Source organism: Ambystoma mexicanum, chromosome 9, assembly GCF_040938575.1.
Source record: "Ambystoma mexicanum isolate Mex_15411 chromosome 9, UKY_AmexF1_1, whole genome shotgun sequence".
Taxonomy (NCBI): domain Eukaryota; kingdom Metazoa; phylum Chordata; class Amphibia; order Caudata; family Ambystomatidae; genus Ambystoma; species Ambystoma mexicanum.
In genome coordinates, this window is record NC_090931.1 from 932,634,945 (window position 1) to 932,645,601 (window position 10,657).

The following is a 10,657-nucleotide window of genomic DNA, read 5'->3' on the forward strand; positions in this document are numbered from 1 at the left end:
CACTTCCTTAAAGCTGTCAAAAGCTTTTCAAATTCCTTGCTTGCAGAGTAGTTTTCTATGGTGCATTGCAGCTGGTAATGGAGAAGGATCTGTTTATGGTACAATGTTCCATTTGTGCACTGCTGGAGTTTAACTGATATGAGGAAGAATCTGCGTGGTATTACTTATTTCAAAGCACAAAATGAAAGTCTTTTTCAAAACATTGTATTAAACTGCTTGAACTAGTTTTCTGCAGCACGTTAAGAGCTGCATTTAAATCCAAACAGATTCTATATTGATTATATGGATCAGCAAATGGAAAATCTGTTACACCATATTAAGCAAGAAGCAAGGTGTTAAAGGGAATGACGTCTGTGGCCATGTTTTGTAAGGAATAAAATGCAAGCTAACATCCATTAAAAGGATATTGTAAGTCACTTTGGGATTGCGTGACCTTATTAAGGAACTCAGCCATTCGGCCTCGTTCCTCTATTTGGTCTCGAAACTCCTCTGTGACATGCAATATCTTTATAATGTATTCTAGGGGGTACACTATCCCATATATTCAACATGGTTCTTTCAAGAACAGTTTGAGGTTCAATGTGATACTTGACAAACCGAGGAGCCAGGTGCTGCACTTCGGTAGACAGATAGCATAGTACCATATTTGACAGAGCCAATTCCTCCATCCCGACACTGCTTCAAATGGTTCGTATGCACAGTGTTTGTTCTGGGCTGCTTATGTGCCCTTGTGAATAATAAAAACAAAAAACATTGCAGTGGGTAAATAAGTCACTATGGCAGGTGGATTCTGGACAAGGTACCGAGATCTGCATTGTATGATCACTTTCAAGAGCGATGGATGACCTGTTTCCCATTGAAGTTAGGAATTCCTCCACTCGCAAAACCTATTTTTGGATTCACAGTCTGCTTTCTAGATTCAAGGGGTACCAGGGACAAGGCTCACCGTTCATCTTTATTGCCAGATTATTAACTCTGGTCGGGGTTGGCACGATGTCTTTTGTGTGATATGTAGAGTTTCTGATTTACCCCAGTTTATTGACCCAAGACACCTAGGCTACCTTTTATAGTTCTTGAATATTAGAAGTATATTGGCAATACGGCCCTTGGTGTACAGAAGAAAGTCATCAGTTTACACTGATGTAGTGTAGCCAATGCTCCCATTCAGCACTCAAGCAACAGTGGTGACAGAGGGACGACGTCTCCTGCACCCTTTCCCACATGCATTCCACTAGCTACACTACGGGCCGTGGGATTATCCTGTAAGAGCCCAATTCATTTAATAAGATATTTCTTCAATGCCCACTCTCACAGAACCTGGACACACAACAGGGCAAGACTGAGTGCCAGGCCTTCACATCACCCAGTGAGGGAAGTCTCTACTACCTCTAATGGACACACCTCAAAACAGAGTACAGCCCACTCGGATCATGAGTTGCAGAACTGGTAAACGAACACTCCTAGGGGATTTACTGGTGCCTTAGCTGCTATGTATTCATCCATAGTGGTCGGAGGTGCCGTCTCTACGAGCCACAGACCTTATAATCCTACCATTCCTTTTACATTATATCATTGGTTCTGCTCGGCATCTTCGCCGTCAGCTCTCATTATGTTGCTTAAAACGTGCAATAGTCTCAGCCAGTCACTCTGCATATGATTGGATACCCAGTCCATTTTGCCAGCCTATTCAATAGGTACGTCCCAATTAACAACATTAACAATATAGTCTGTTGTAGTACTGAGATCATGAACAGAGGAGCCATTATTTACGATTCAATTGATTCTCGTGTTCTGAGACAAGACGTCACATCCTGTCACTCCGGCTACCCGACTTCTTCCCAATGACCCCTCATCCAAGGTCTCCTTATGGATGTTAATACAGCATGTGCTCCACCATAGTACACAAGCCCCAAGGGGTCAACACACACAATGGATGCTGGTTTCCATGTCAAGTCATCTCACGTGGTTGGTTGTGTGGGGTTCATGGGTTGGTGCTTTTTAACTTCTTCATGCTGCGATGCAGTGCAAATGCCTCTAGGGTAGTCAGATGGCTAGGTCTATCTTAAGGAATGTTGGGGCCTGGGGCACAGACTCCCTTGTGCCCCCCACCCCAACAAAATAAATGAAGGGATCCAGAATCTCTGGTTGTGCCTCCACCCTCCTCCCCTCAGCCATGTGATCTCAACTTATAACTTAGTATGTCAGCTATCAAAACATGCATGCATACTCCATTTAAGTCCCCTTCACTTCTCCAGACTTGCTGGAATCAGAATAGTAAGCATTAGCAGTCCACTGTGAGGGTACAGGGCACATTTTAAGAAGCAATGGCAAGTTCAGAAAGTTCAGTATAATACACCATGAAAACTTGTCTCCTGCTAACATCGTTGTGTGCTTGACTCATCTTCAAGGTGGGGTAGAACTGTCGGTCGCAGATCCCTGCTTTGTCCGTTCAGCAAAAGAAATCCTTACAATGATGCAGGCACCACACGCCTACTTCAGGCACATGGGGTGTGCCCGCTCCCCAGCCACTCTCAGGGCCACAGAGTAGGCGAGGGACTCCATGGATATCACTCCGCTCCCATGCAGAGTCACCAGCAGACCAGGACAGCTGTCCTCTGCCAAGTCTTTGAGAAGGTGAATTCCCATTGAGATATCTTGCATTTTGCTTGGGGGATTTCTCATTACATTCAGCTGGTTTTGATGATAAGCAGTTCAGGGTTTCTTATGGTGTAGTTGTCACCCATAGAATGTAATTTCTGGATGCAGGATTTTAACCCATAACCTAGGGGTCCCCAAGATGTTGCTCTCCAAATGTTTTGGACTACAACTCCCATGATCCCTCACCTTTGACTATGGCAGTTAAGGCTGATGGGACTTGTAGTCCAAACCAAACTGGAGAGCCAACGGCTGCATAGCCCTGCCCTAACCTGCCGGGGACATTAGCACCCCAATACGAATCTCTTTGTGTACCTAAAAAGTTGCCAGGTTCAAACTTTCAAGAGCTTTGTTTCTGGCAAATTGCCAAACCAAAATGTGCATCCTTTTTGTTCCACATAAATGGCACCCTTAATGACATCCCCACTCATGTGTTTTAACTTTTATTTTTGTAAAAGGGTGTTAGAAAAGAAAGAAGATGGGACTACAGTTTAAGTTTTTTTCTAACAATGTCAGCACTTTTTTTCAAACAATTGTGCTTTTTTGTTCCTGCAAATGCTACCAACAATTGGGCTTGCAGCCCTGAAATCACCATTCTCTGAGTTTTTCAAAACTGGTTGAGTTGAAAGAAAACACTTTTTTTTTACAAGTGTTTCTCTGGTTTTCTAACAACGTGGCACGTTTGCACTTTTTAGTTTGGCATATTAGATGGCGCTTTTGCCACCTATAAGCCGAAACTATTCCATTAGAATACAGATATGGAGAAATGGCATTGGAGGCGGGACACCCAGCTTGTAGGTGTTGTTTGGCTATTTGCCCACCCATTGACTACCACTGGCCATGCTAATCCCTATGGACATTTCCACCCAATTCCTCACCCTCCCCGCCCAAAACACCTCCTCATGGGAACTCTTTGAGCTCTCTTTAATCCAGCCTCACCATCAAACGTTGCACTTGACATGCCTGCCAGTGTTTTTTCAAAGCATTTCATGATTAGGAGCTGTAAACCCTCGATTGGTATAATATACATGTCTTAATATGTCTGCCTTCAGCCACTCGATTTGTAAGCACTATGCGTGCCCTTCTTTGAAGTTCTGTTAAAACAAGCATTGGCAAAGCTAACATTATTGACTTCTGTCTATATTAGGCTTTTGCCAGACACTGCTATTCAATGCCCAGGTACACACACCATTTTGCACCTGCTACCATCAATGGCCAGTTAATACCACTATGGCAGTGCCTGCCAAGTACACAAAAGCCCAAACTGTTGTCATTGCCAATGCTTGTTTTTTTGTACTGCATGCTTTCAATAAAGTTAGTAGGAGGGTGAAAAAGCAAAAGGGAAACCCAGAAAGGGGTGCACTTTTGAAAAATAGATAACATTCAGAATTCTGGAGCCGGTCATTTGTGTAAACCGACCATCATTTCCTTTCCAAATATTGACCTCCAATGGTAAAACAGAAAATAGATGCCGTGGAAAAGGCTTTTCTCTGTAACGTTATCCTCTCAACGCATGACAGCCGCCTTTTTTGTGCAATGAAAATGCTGAAGTTGGTCCCCCAGAGCCCAGAGGGGAGCATCACTGCTGCCATGTTTTATGGTCCGCCTCTGCCAAGGTCTGAGTGATGTCGTTGGCTCAACTGTGGGAGGGGGAATCCTTTGACTAGATTTTTAGTACGCAAAGGGCCACTGTCGCTGCAGACATTCAATAAGAGAAGGGGAAGATAGTGATGGCATAATGTGCTCAAGTCTCCCAAAGGCATTCATTACTTTAGTAAATTGCATAATTGCACAGCTGCGATATTCACAGGAATTGTGAATGCAAAAAGAAAAGGGATTGTGAATAAAACATTGAGATGTTTTATCAGGCTGACTTTTACTTTCTCTTAGTACACCATTGGAAGCCAAGCCAGTGAAGGAAATTCAGCCATCACAAGGGCCTGATCACGAGTTGGGCGGTATACAGGTGGGATTCCCGTCGGCATATAGCCCGGGCTAATAGCCTTACCACCAAACCCTCTGCCGCTACTAGCACCGGATCACTGGTTTGGCGGTAACGGTAATTCCCCAGTGGGTCCATTGGACACAATGGGGAATTTTCGCACAAATTGGCCTTGCGTTAATTGCGCTAGAAAATGGGAATTTTCCCAGCGCATTCACTCCCAACCCAGAGCTGGGGGTAAATGCATCCAAACCCGTGATTTGGCGGACCCTGAAATGCAGTGGTAATAGCGTTACCGCCGCATTTAAGGGTTACCGCCAAACTCGTGATGAGGGTTAGAATGAACACCATTCTCCAAATCAGGTCAGTGATGTGATGTGATAGACAATTCTATTGGCTGGTGCAAACTATGAGAGTTTTCCGCAGTTGTTACAAAACTGGTTCCAAGCAAAAGGAGACGAGTTGTTTACCTCGCAGTATAAAAGGAAGGGCCATGTAGTAACTTCTCCCAAGGTATTTCGATTGTTGTTTGGCTGCTGGAACGTTCCCTCGGCGAACCAGGATTCCCATCACTTTCTGGAGTCAAAACACTCCATGGTGGACACGCACAGCTAAAGCGTACAATGTGTAGCGCACACACCAAAAGGGGGCAGAACACGGGGCGGAACACACGGAATGGGGAAGACCGTGTGAAAATGAGGGTATAACTGGGGAAGTACTGCTGGGAAATACACGGAACGCCCACACGCAAGTGAACTACACGTATTCATGGAATCGAATACTGGAAACCCATGCATGCCAAAAGACGCGCACAGGCATCAACACGTCCGCCACACAAAGGCAGGCGGAAGCGTCCCCGCACAGTATAAAAGTGTGCACAAACAACAAACACGTATATACAGCTACGATGAATGCCCCATTTGTCGCAGCACTGATCGCAGGACACCGCAGGAGGAGGAGAATAGCCAAGCCCCGTATTTTTTTGCCCCAGACCAGCCTTTTTGGGATGTCTGACGACCAGGTCTACGACAGGTATAGGTTTCCACCTCGTATCATCCTAGACCTGGTCAGGGAGTGGGAAGATGACCTTACATCACCTTCCCTGTGCTCCCAAGCATTGAGCCCCTTGGAGAAGGTGCTCAATGTCCTGCATTTTTGGCCATTGGGTCATTTCAACAGACAACTGCCATAGTTGGGGGTGTCTCACAGGCCACGCAGTCACGCTGCCTACACCAGGTGTGGGCAATAATGACTACGCGCCCCTCGGTCCGCAGACACATATACATGCCCAGAACACCCACAGAAAGGCAGGCTGTGGTCCAGGACTTTTACAGGGTGGCACACTTCCCCAAAGTGCTCGGTGCCATAGATTGCACCCATGTGGCCCTACGTCCACCTAGGGCCACTGAGCACAACTATCGAAACCGCAAGCACTGGCATTCCGTCAACGTGCAGGTTGTATGCGATGCCAAGGGAATCATCACTTCTATCTATGCAAACTACCCTGGGGCTATCCATGACAGTTTCATATACAGAATGTCCGCCCTGATCCGGGCCCTGGAAGCTGGGAAGCATGGCGACACATGGCTCCTAGGTGAGTACAAATGCCTGTGCACATGCATGCATGTCACACACAGACAACACAAACTCAACTAATCACAACCATTATCACCTGCCCAGGGGACAGTGCCTACCCTCTGAGCAACCACATGATGACGCCAATACGGAACCCCACCACACCACCCCAGGTAAGATACAACGCTGCCCATATTGCAACCAGGGGCATAGTGGAGCGCACATTCGGAGTGCTCAAATCACACTTCCGCTCCCTTGACCGCTCTGGCGGGCAGCTACTATATTCACCCCCAGTAGTGTGCAGGATCATTGTGGCAGCATGTGTCTTGCACACTGTTGCAACACGGTGGGATGTACCGGTGGACATGGTGGTGCCCCCACATCCACAGGCACAGGCGCTACCCATGGGGGGGGGGGAGGGCACGTGGCAAGGCAGCCCGGACCCAGCTTGTGGCCACATTGTTCACCTAAACTCCCACCCCTGCTGAGTGCACACAGGCCTGGCACATACCAGGTGACAATTGATGATGACAAAGAGACAGTCAACTGTCACAACCTTACCACCCTGAGAATGTTGCCATGGAAGTGCTAAATTGTGTGCATCCCTAGCTACTTAAACATAACCAATCCTGTGTGACCAAAAGGAACACATCCAAGGTGTGTATCGCACCACCCCCCTGCAAAACAGGCCCGAGACAATCACACCTGACATGGAATCAGATGAAATGACTGACCAACAACCTCCCACACATACAAAGTCATACACAAATGCATGCCACCTGTTGTACCATCAACAAAACACTGAATGCCTGTTGTCATGCAAATTGGCCAAGCCAAATGTGCTAATCCCTAACCCATGTGCTGTGTGTGTCTCCTGCAATACACTGCTCAGCACACAGCACAGTGAGCAGCCACTGTGTTGGAGATACACCTTGAGCATCATATAAAAAGGACAAGCAACAAAAATAACCTACTGACGCATGTACACGATCCCCAAATGGTAATTGATCATGCGCTGGAGGCACAAGGCATACCAGAGAAGGCAATCCATGTGCACGTGTGGGCATAGAAGGGTGGTTGTATGTGTGGTGGAGCATTGTGTAAGTGTGTGTGTCAGTAGGGACATGCACTCAATACATGCATGTGAAATCAAGTGACCCTCAGTGTCCTGTACACATCACATGTGAACATTGCCCATGTGTACACCCCAGCATGTCAAACCACAACAATCCCCTGACACCTGAAAGTAAACACAACGCAGGAACAGCCATTGACCAGCAGAACACATCATGCACATAGTACCCCACAGTTAGAATGTCAGAGAGTGCCCAAACACTGTAGCCCAAGCGTTCTGTCCCACAACAAAAGGCCCTCCCTCATTGACACATCACCATGACCTCCTGAAGAACTGTGTCTGTGGTCCGTTTCCTTCTTCCTTCTAGTCTACCTTACTTCAGGATCCCCCTACCCCTTAGTTTCCATGTTCTACCTTGCATATAAATAAGGTCCAGCCCCCTCAGAGGCCACCTTGACTGGTAAAAATACAAAATCGCAGAGACCTCCAAGGAGCCAAACCCCCAAACCAGGGAAGAGGTTTTTAGCCCAAAAAAAACCCTGGAAAAGTCTCCAGTAGATGAATAGAAGCCGCTGAAAATTGCTAAGTACAAGTCCAAGCAGAATGATAGAAGTAACCCATGTAGCACAGTTCAACAATGGTTCAACAGGATGGGTAGCATATTCAGTACACAATAATCAATAAGGATGCAACAACTGATTGGTAGTGTCACAGCTCCGGTCTCCAGGCGCAGGAGTGGCCTGGATGCCTGCAAGGTAAAACTTACACATGCCTCCAAGACCCCAGTGGGGAAAGAGGGTTAGGGATCCGTTCTTTGGATAGGCATTGGTATTTAGGATAACCGGAAAGAGGGTCAGGAGAGGGGAGGTAGATGGGCAAGGGAAAGTAGGCCAAAGACAAAATACAACTATTGACAATAACACATAATCAATCAGAGAAACCATGTTCTTCATGCACATTGTACAAAATGGGTCAAATGCAAGCCAAAGAGAGACTTATCTCTGGGGTGAGTGTTGGTCTCCTGCCTGCGCACTCTTAGGTCCGTTAACAGGAGCAGTTCAATGCTACAAAGAGAGTGTGAGTTTCTATTCTGTGTGTGTTTTCACCACACACACAACACCATTCATGCCTCCAACTTAGTGACTCCTCCCCAAAGAAATACTCTTGTCTGCTGCTTTGTTCGTATACTTTTGCTTGCCCCCATGATGGGTCATACACTGTCAATGCGGTAAGGCAGCCGCATCTGGCCCCGCGGTAAATGGAAGAGCAATGTGTCAAGGATCACACATGATACAATGGTTGTTTGGTGAGCTGCTAGACGCATGTGGCGAGGTGCGACCTCAGTACAAGTGGCCTTCTGGCAGCCGCGAATTTCCATAGGTAGCGCATGTGGCAATTTGCATATGCAAATGATATGCACTGCACTTGAGTCTGTGCGTTGCTGGGTGCCCCCATGCGCTGAATTGCTTTCTGGCTAGGAACGCTACTTCTCGAATAACTTAGCTTCTATGGAGCAGGGGGGACTCGAGGATATGGGCGACAACCCGTGTGTGTGCCCCTGACAACTTTGAAAGCTACTTGCCATTTGGTCCTCAACGCGGCTTAGCTGTACTGTGCGCATATTCCCCAATGCCTGGCCACGCACCCCAGCACTGGCCTTACTTAGCATGCTTGTGTGAGGGGCCTGGAAGAAGGTCGTCTGGAGTGTGGCCCCTCGTGCTGCTCACCTTGCCTGGAGCTCCTGGAAACACGTCTACTTCTGTTGGACGTCTGAGCACAAGCCCCAAGCTTCTGCTTGTGCACGCATGCTCACATGTGCATCACCCAACATGGCCAGGTTTTTGTAGTTCTTGGCCCTGTGTCTGCTGGGAAAGGCAGTCTGGAGGCTCAATTTCCTGCAGAAAGGGCATAAAAGCTTTTAATAAGGCTGGACATTTTCTTGTATATGTGTCTTCATGCTGGTTGTCACTGGGCCATGTCTGAGACCTACCACCAACCTCCTCCCACCATCAGTGTGACTTTGACAGCCAAAGGGTGCAGGCTACTGCCTACAGCATGAAGTGCATCAAGCACATATACAGGCAAGAAAAGAACATACATCAACATCAATAAATAGACATATCAATAACCTACTCACCAAAATTGATTGCATACATGCTGTGGGGAAAGCATACAGAATCCACACTAGGGGTGTTAACACAAGTTGTACAGTAGCAGACATCCCACAGATATGACTAAAGTCCAATGCCCTTGTGTAAATGGTTGTAACACTGAACCATCCTTGCGAGCCCATGGATCGGGGAAGCAGGAGTGGCATATGTGAGTCAGGACCCCAAGCTTCAAACACATACACGAGACAAGCTTGAAGGGCCCAGCTGGAACAGACAGTGGATGCTTTCAAAAGCCACAAAGCACCACACTGTCACATAAAAGCACAATAGACAAGCAATTTTAAACTATCTTAACTAATTAAACTAACTATAAAAATCAAAAATGGCCATATACGACCCGGGGGGAAGGCACCCAGGAGGGGGGAGGTACAGGGTACACCTCAACACCCACATGCGATGATGTCGAGATAAAAATAAAAACCTCCATGGCTCAACACCTGCACGGCCCGACCTGTGTGGGAGATAAGTCGTCGCCCTCCTCACCCTCCGACTCAAAAGGTGGACGTGACACAGTACCATGATCACGCCTATGCGCAGCTTGCCCCTCGTCAGCAGCAAGTTTGCGGGACTGGTGAGCCTGGTTCTGTGTGGAAATGACACATAGGTCAGCATGCAGAGCCTCGCGTGATACACGTGCTTTCTCTTGCAAGGTAGCACGTGTAACACAGAGTTCTTCCTGCATGGCCTGGCATGACATTTGGAACACCTCCCGGTAAGCACGTAGCTCAGCCGAGATGGTGTTCTCAAGCTGTTCCAACCTCTCCTCTGTCTGCTGCCTCTGCCTCTGGGACATCAAGACCACACCCAGAGTAGTTCGGAGGGATTTATGGTCATCCCTCAGGGCCTCCCTGTGTGCCTCTGCGTGACCAGCAATTGCTTGACGCAGAGACACCATTTCAGCCCGGCGTGCCCTGTCTGAGGCCGCCATGCCCATCCTGAACGAGCAGGCCGTGGACTGTGCCACCCACTGCTGGAGATCCACCTGCCTGGCAGGGGGGATCATGGATTGGGCCACACGTTCCATGCTCTGAGCGATATCAATAGCTGCCCCCTGGTGTTCGGAATTGGCAGTCATCGCTTGCTCCCACTCAGTATACCTCGGTGGCGCACGGCCACCGCGTTGCTGAGCTTGACACCCGCGGGGCCCAAGGAGCCACAATCCTTGTTGGGTTGGCACCGCCTGCGGCTGCAGGACTACATTCCTCCATTGATGTGATGCCCCAGGCACATCAGCAACTG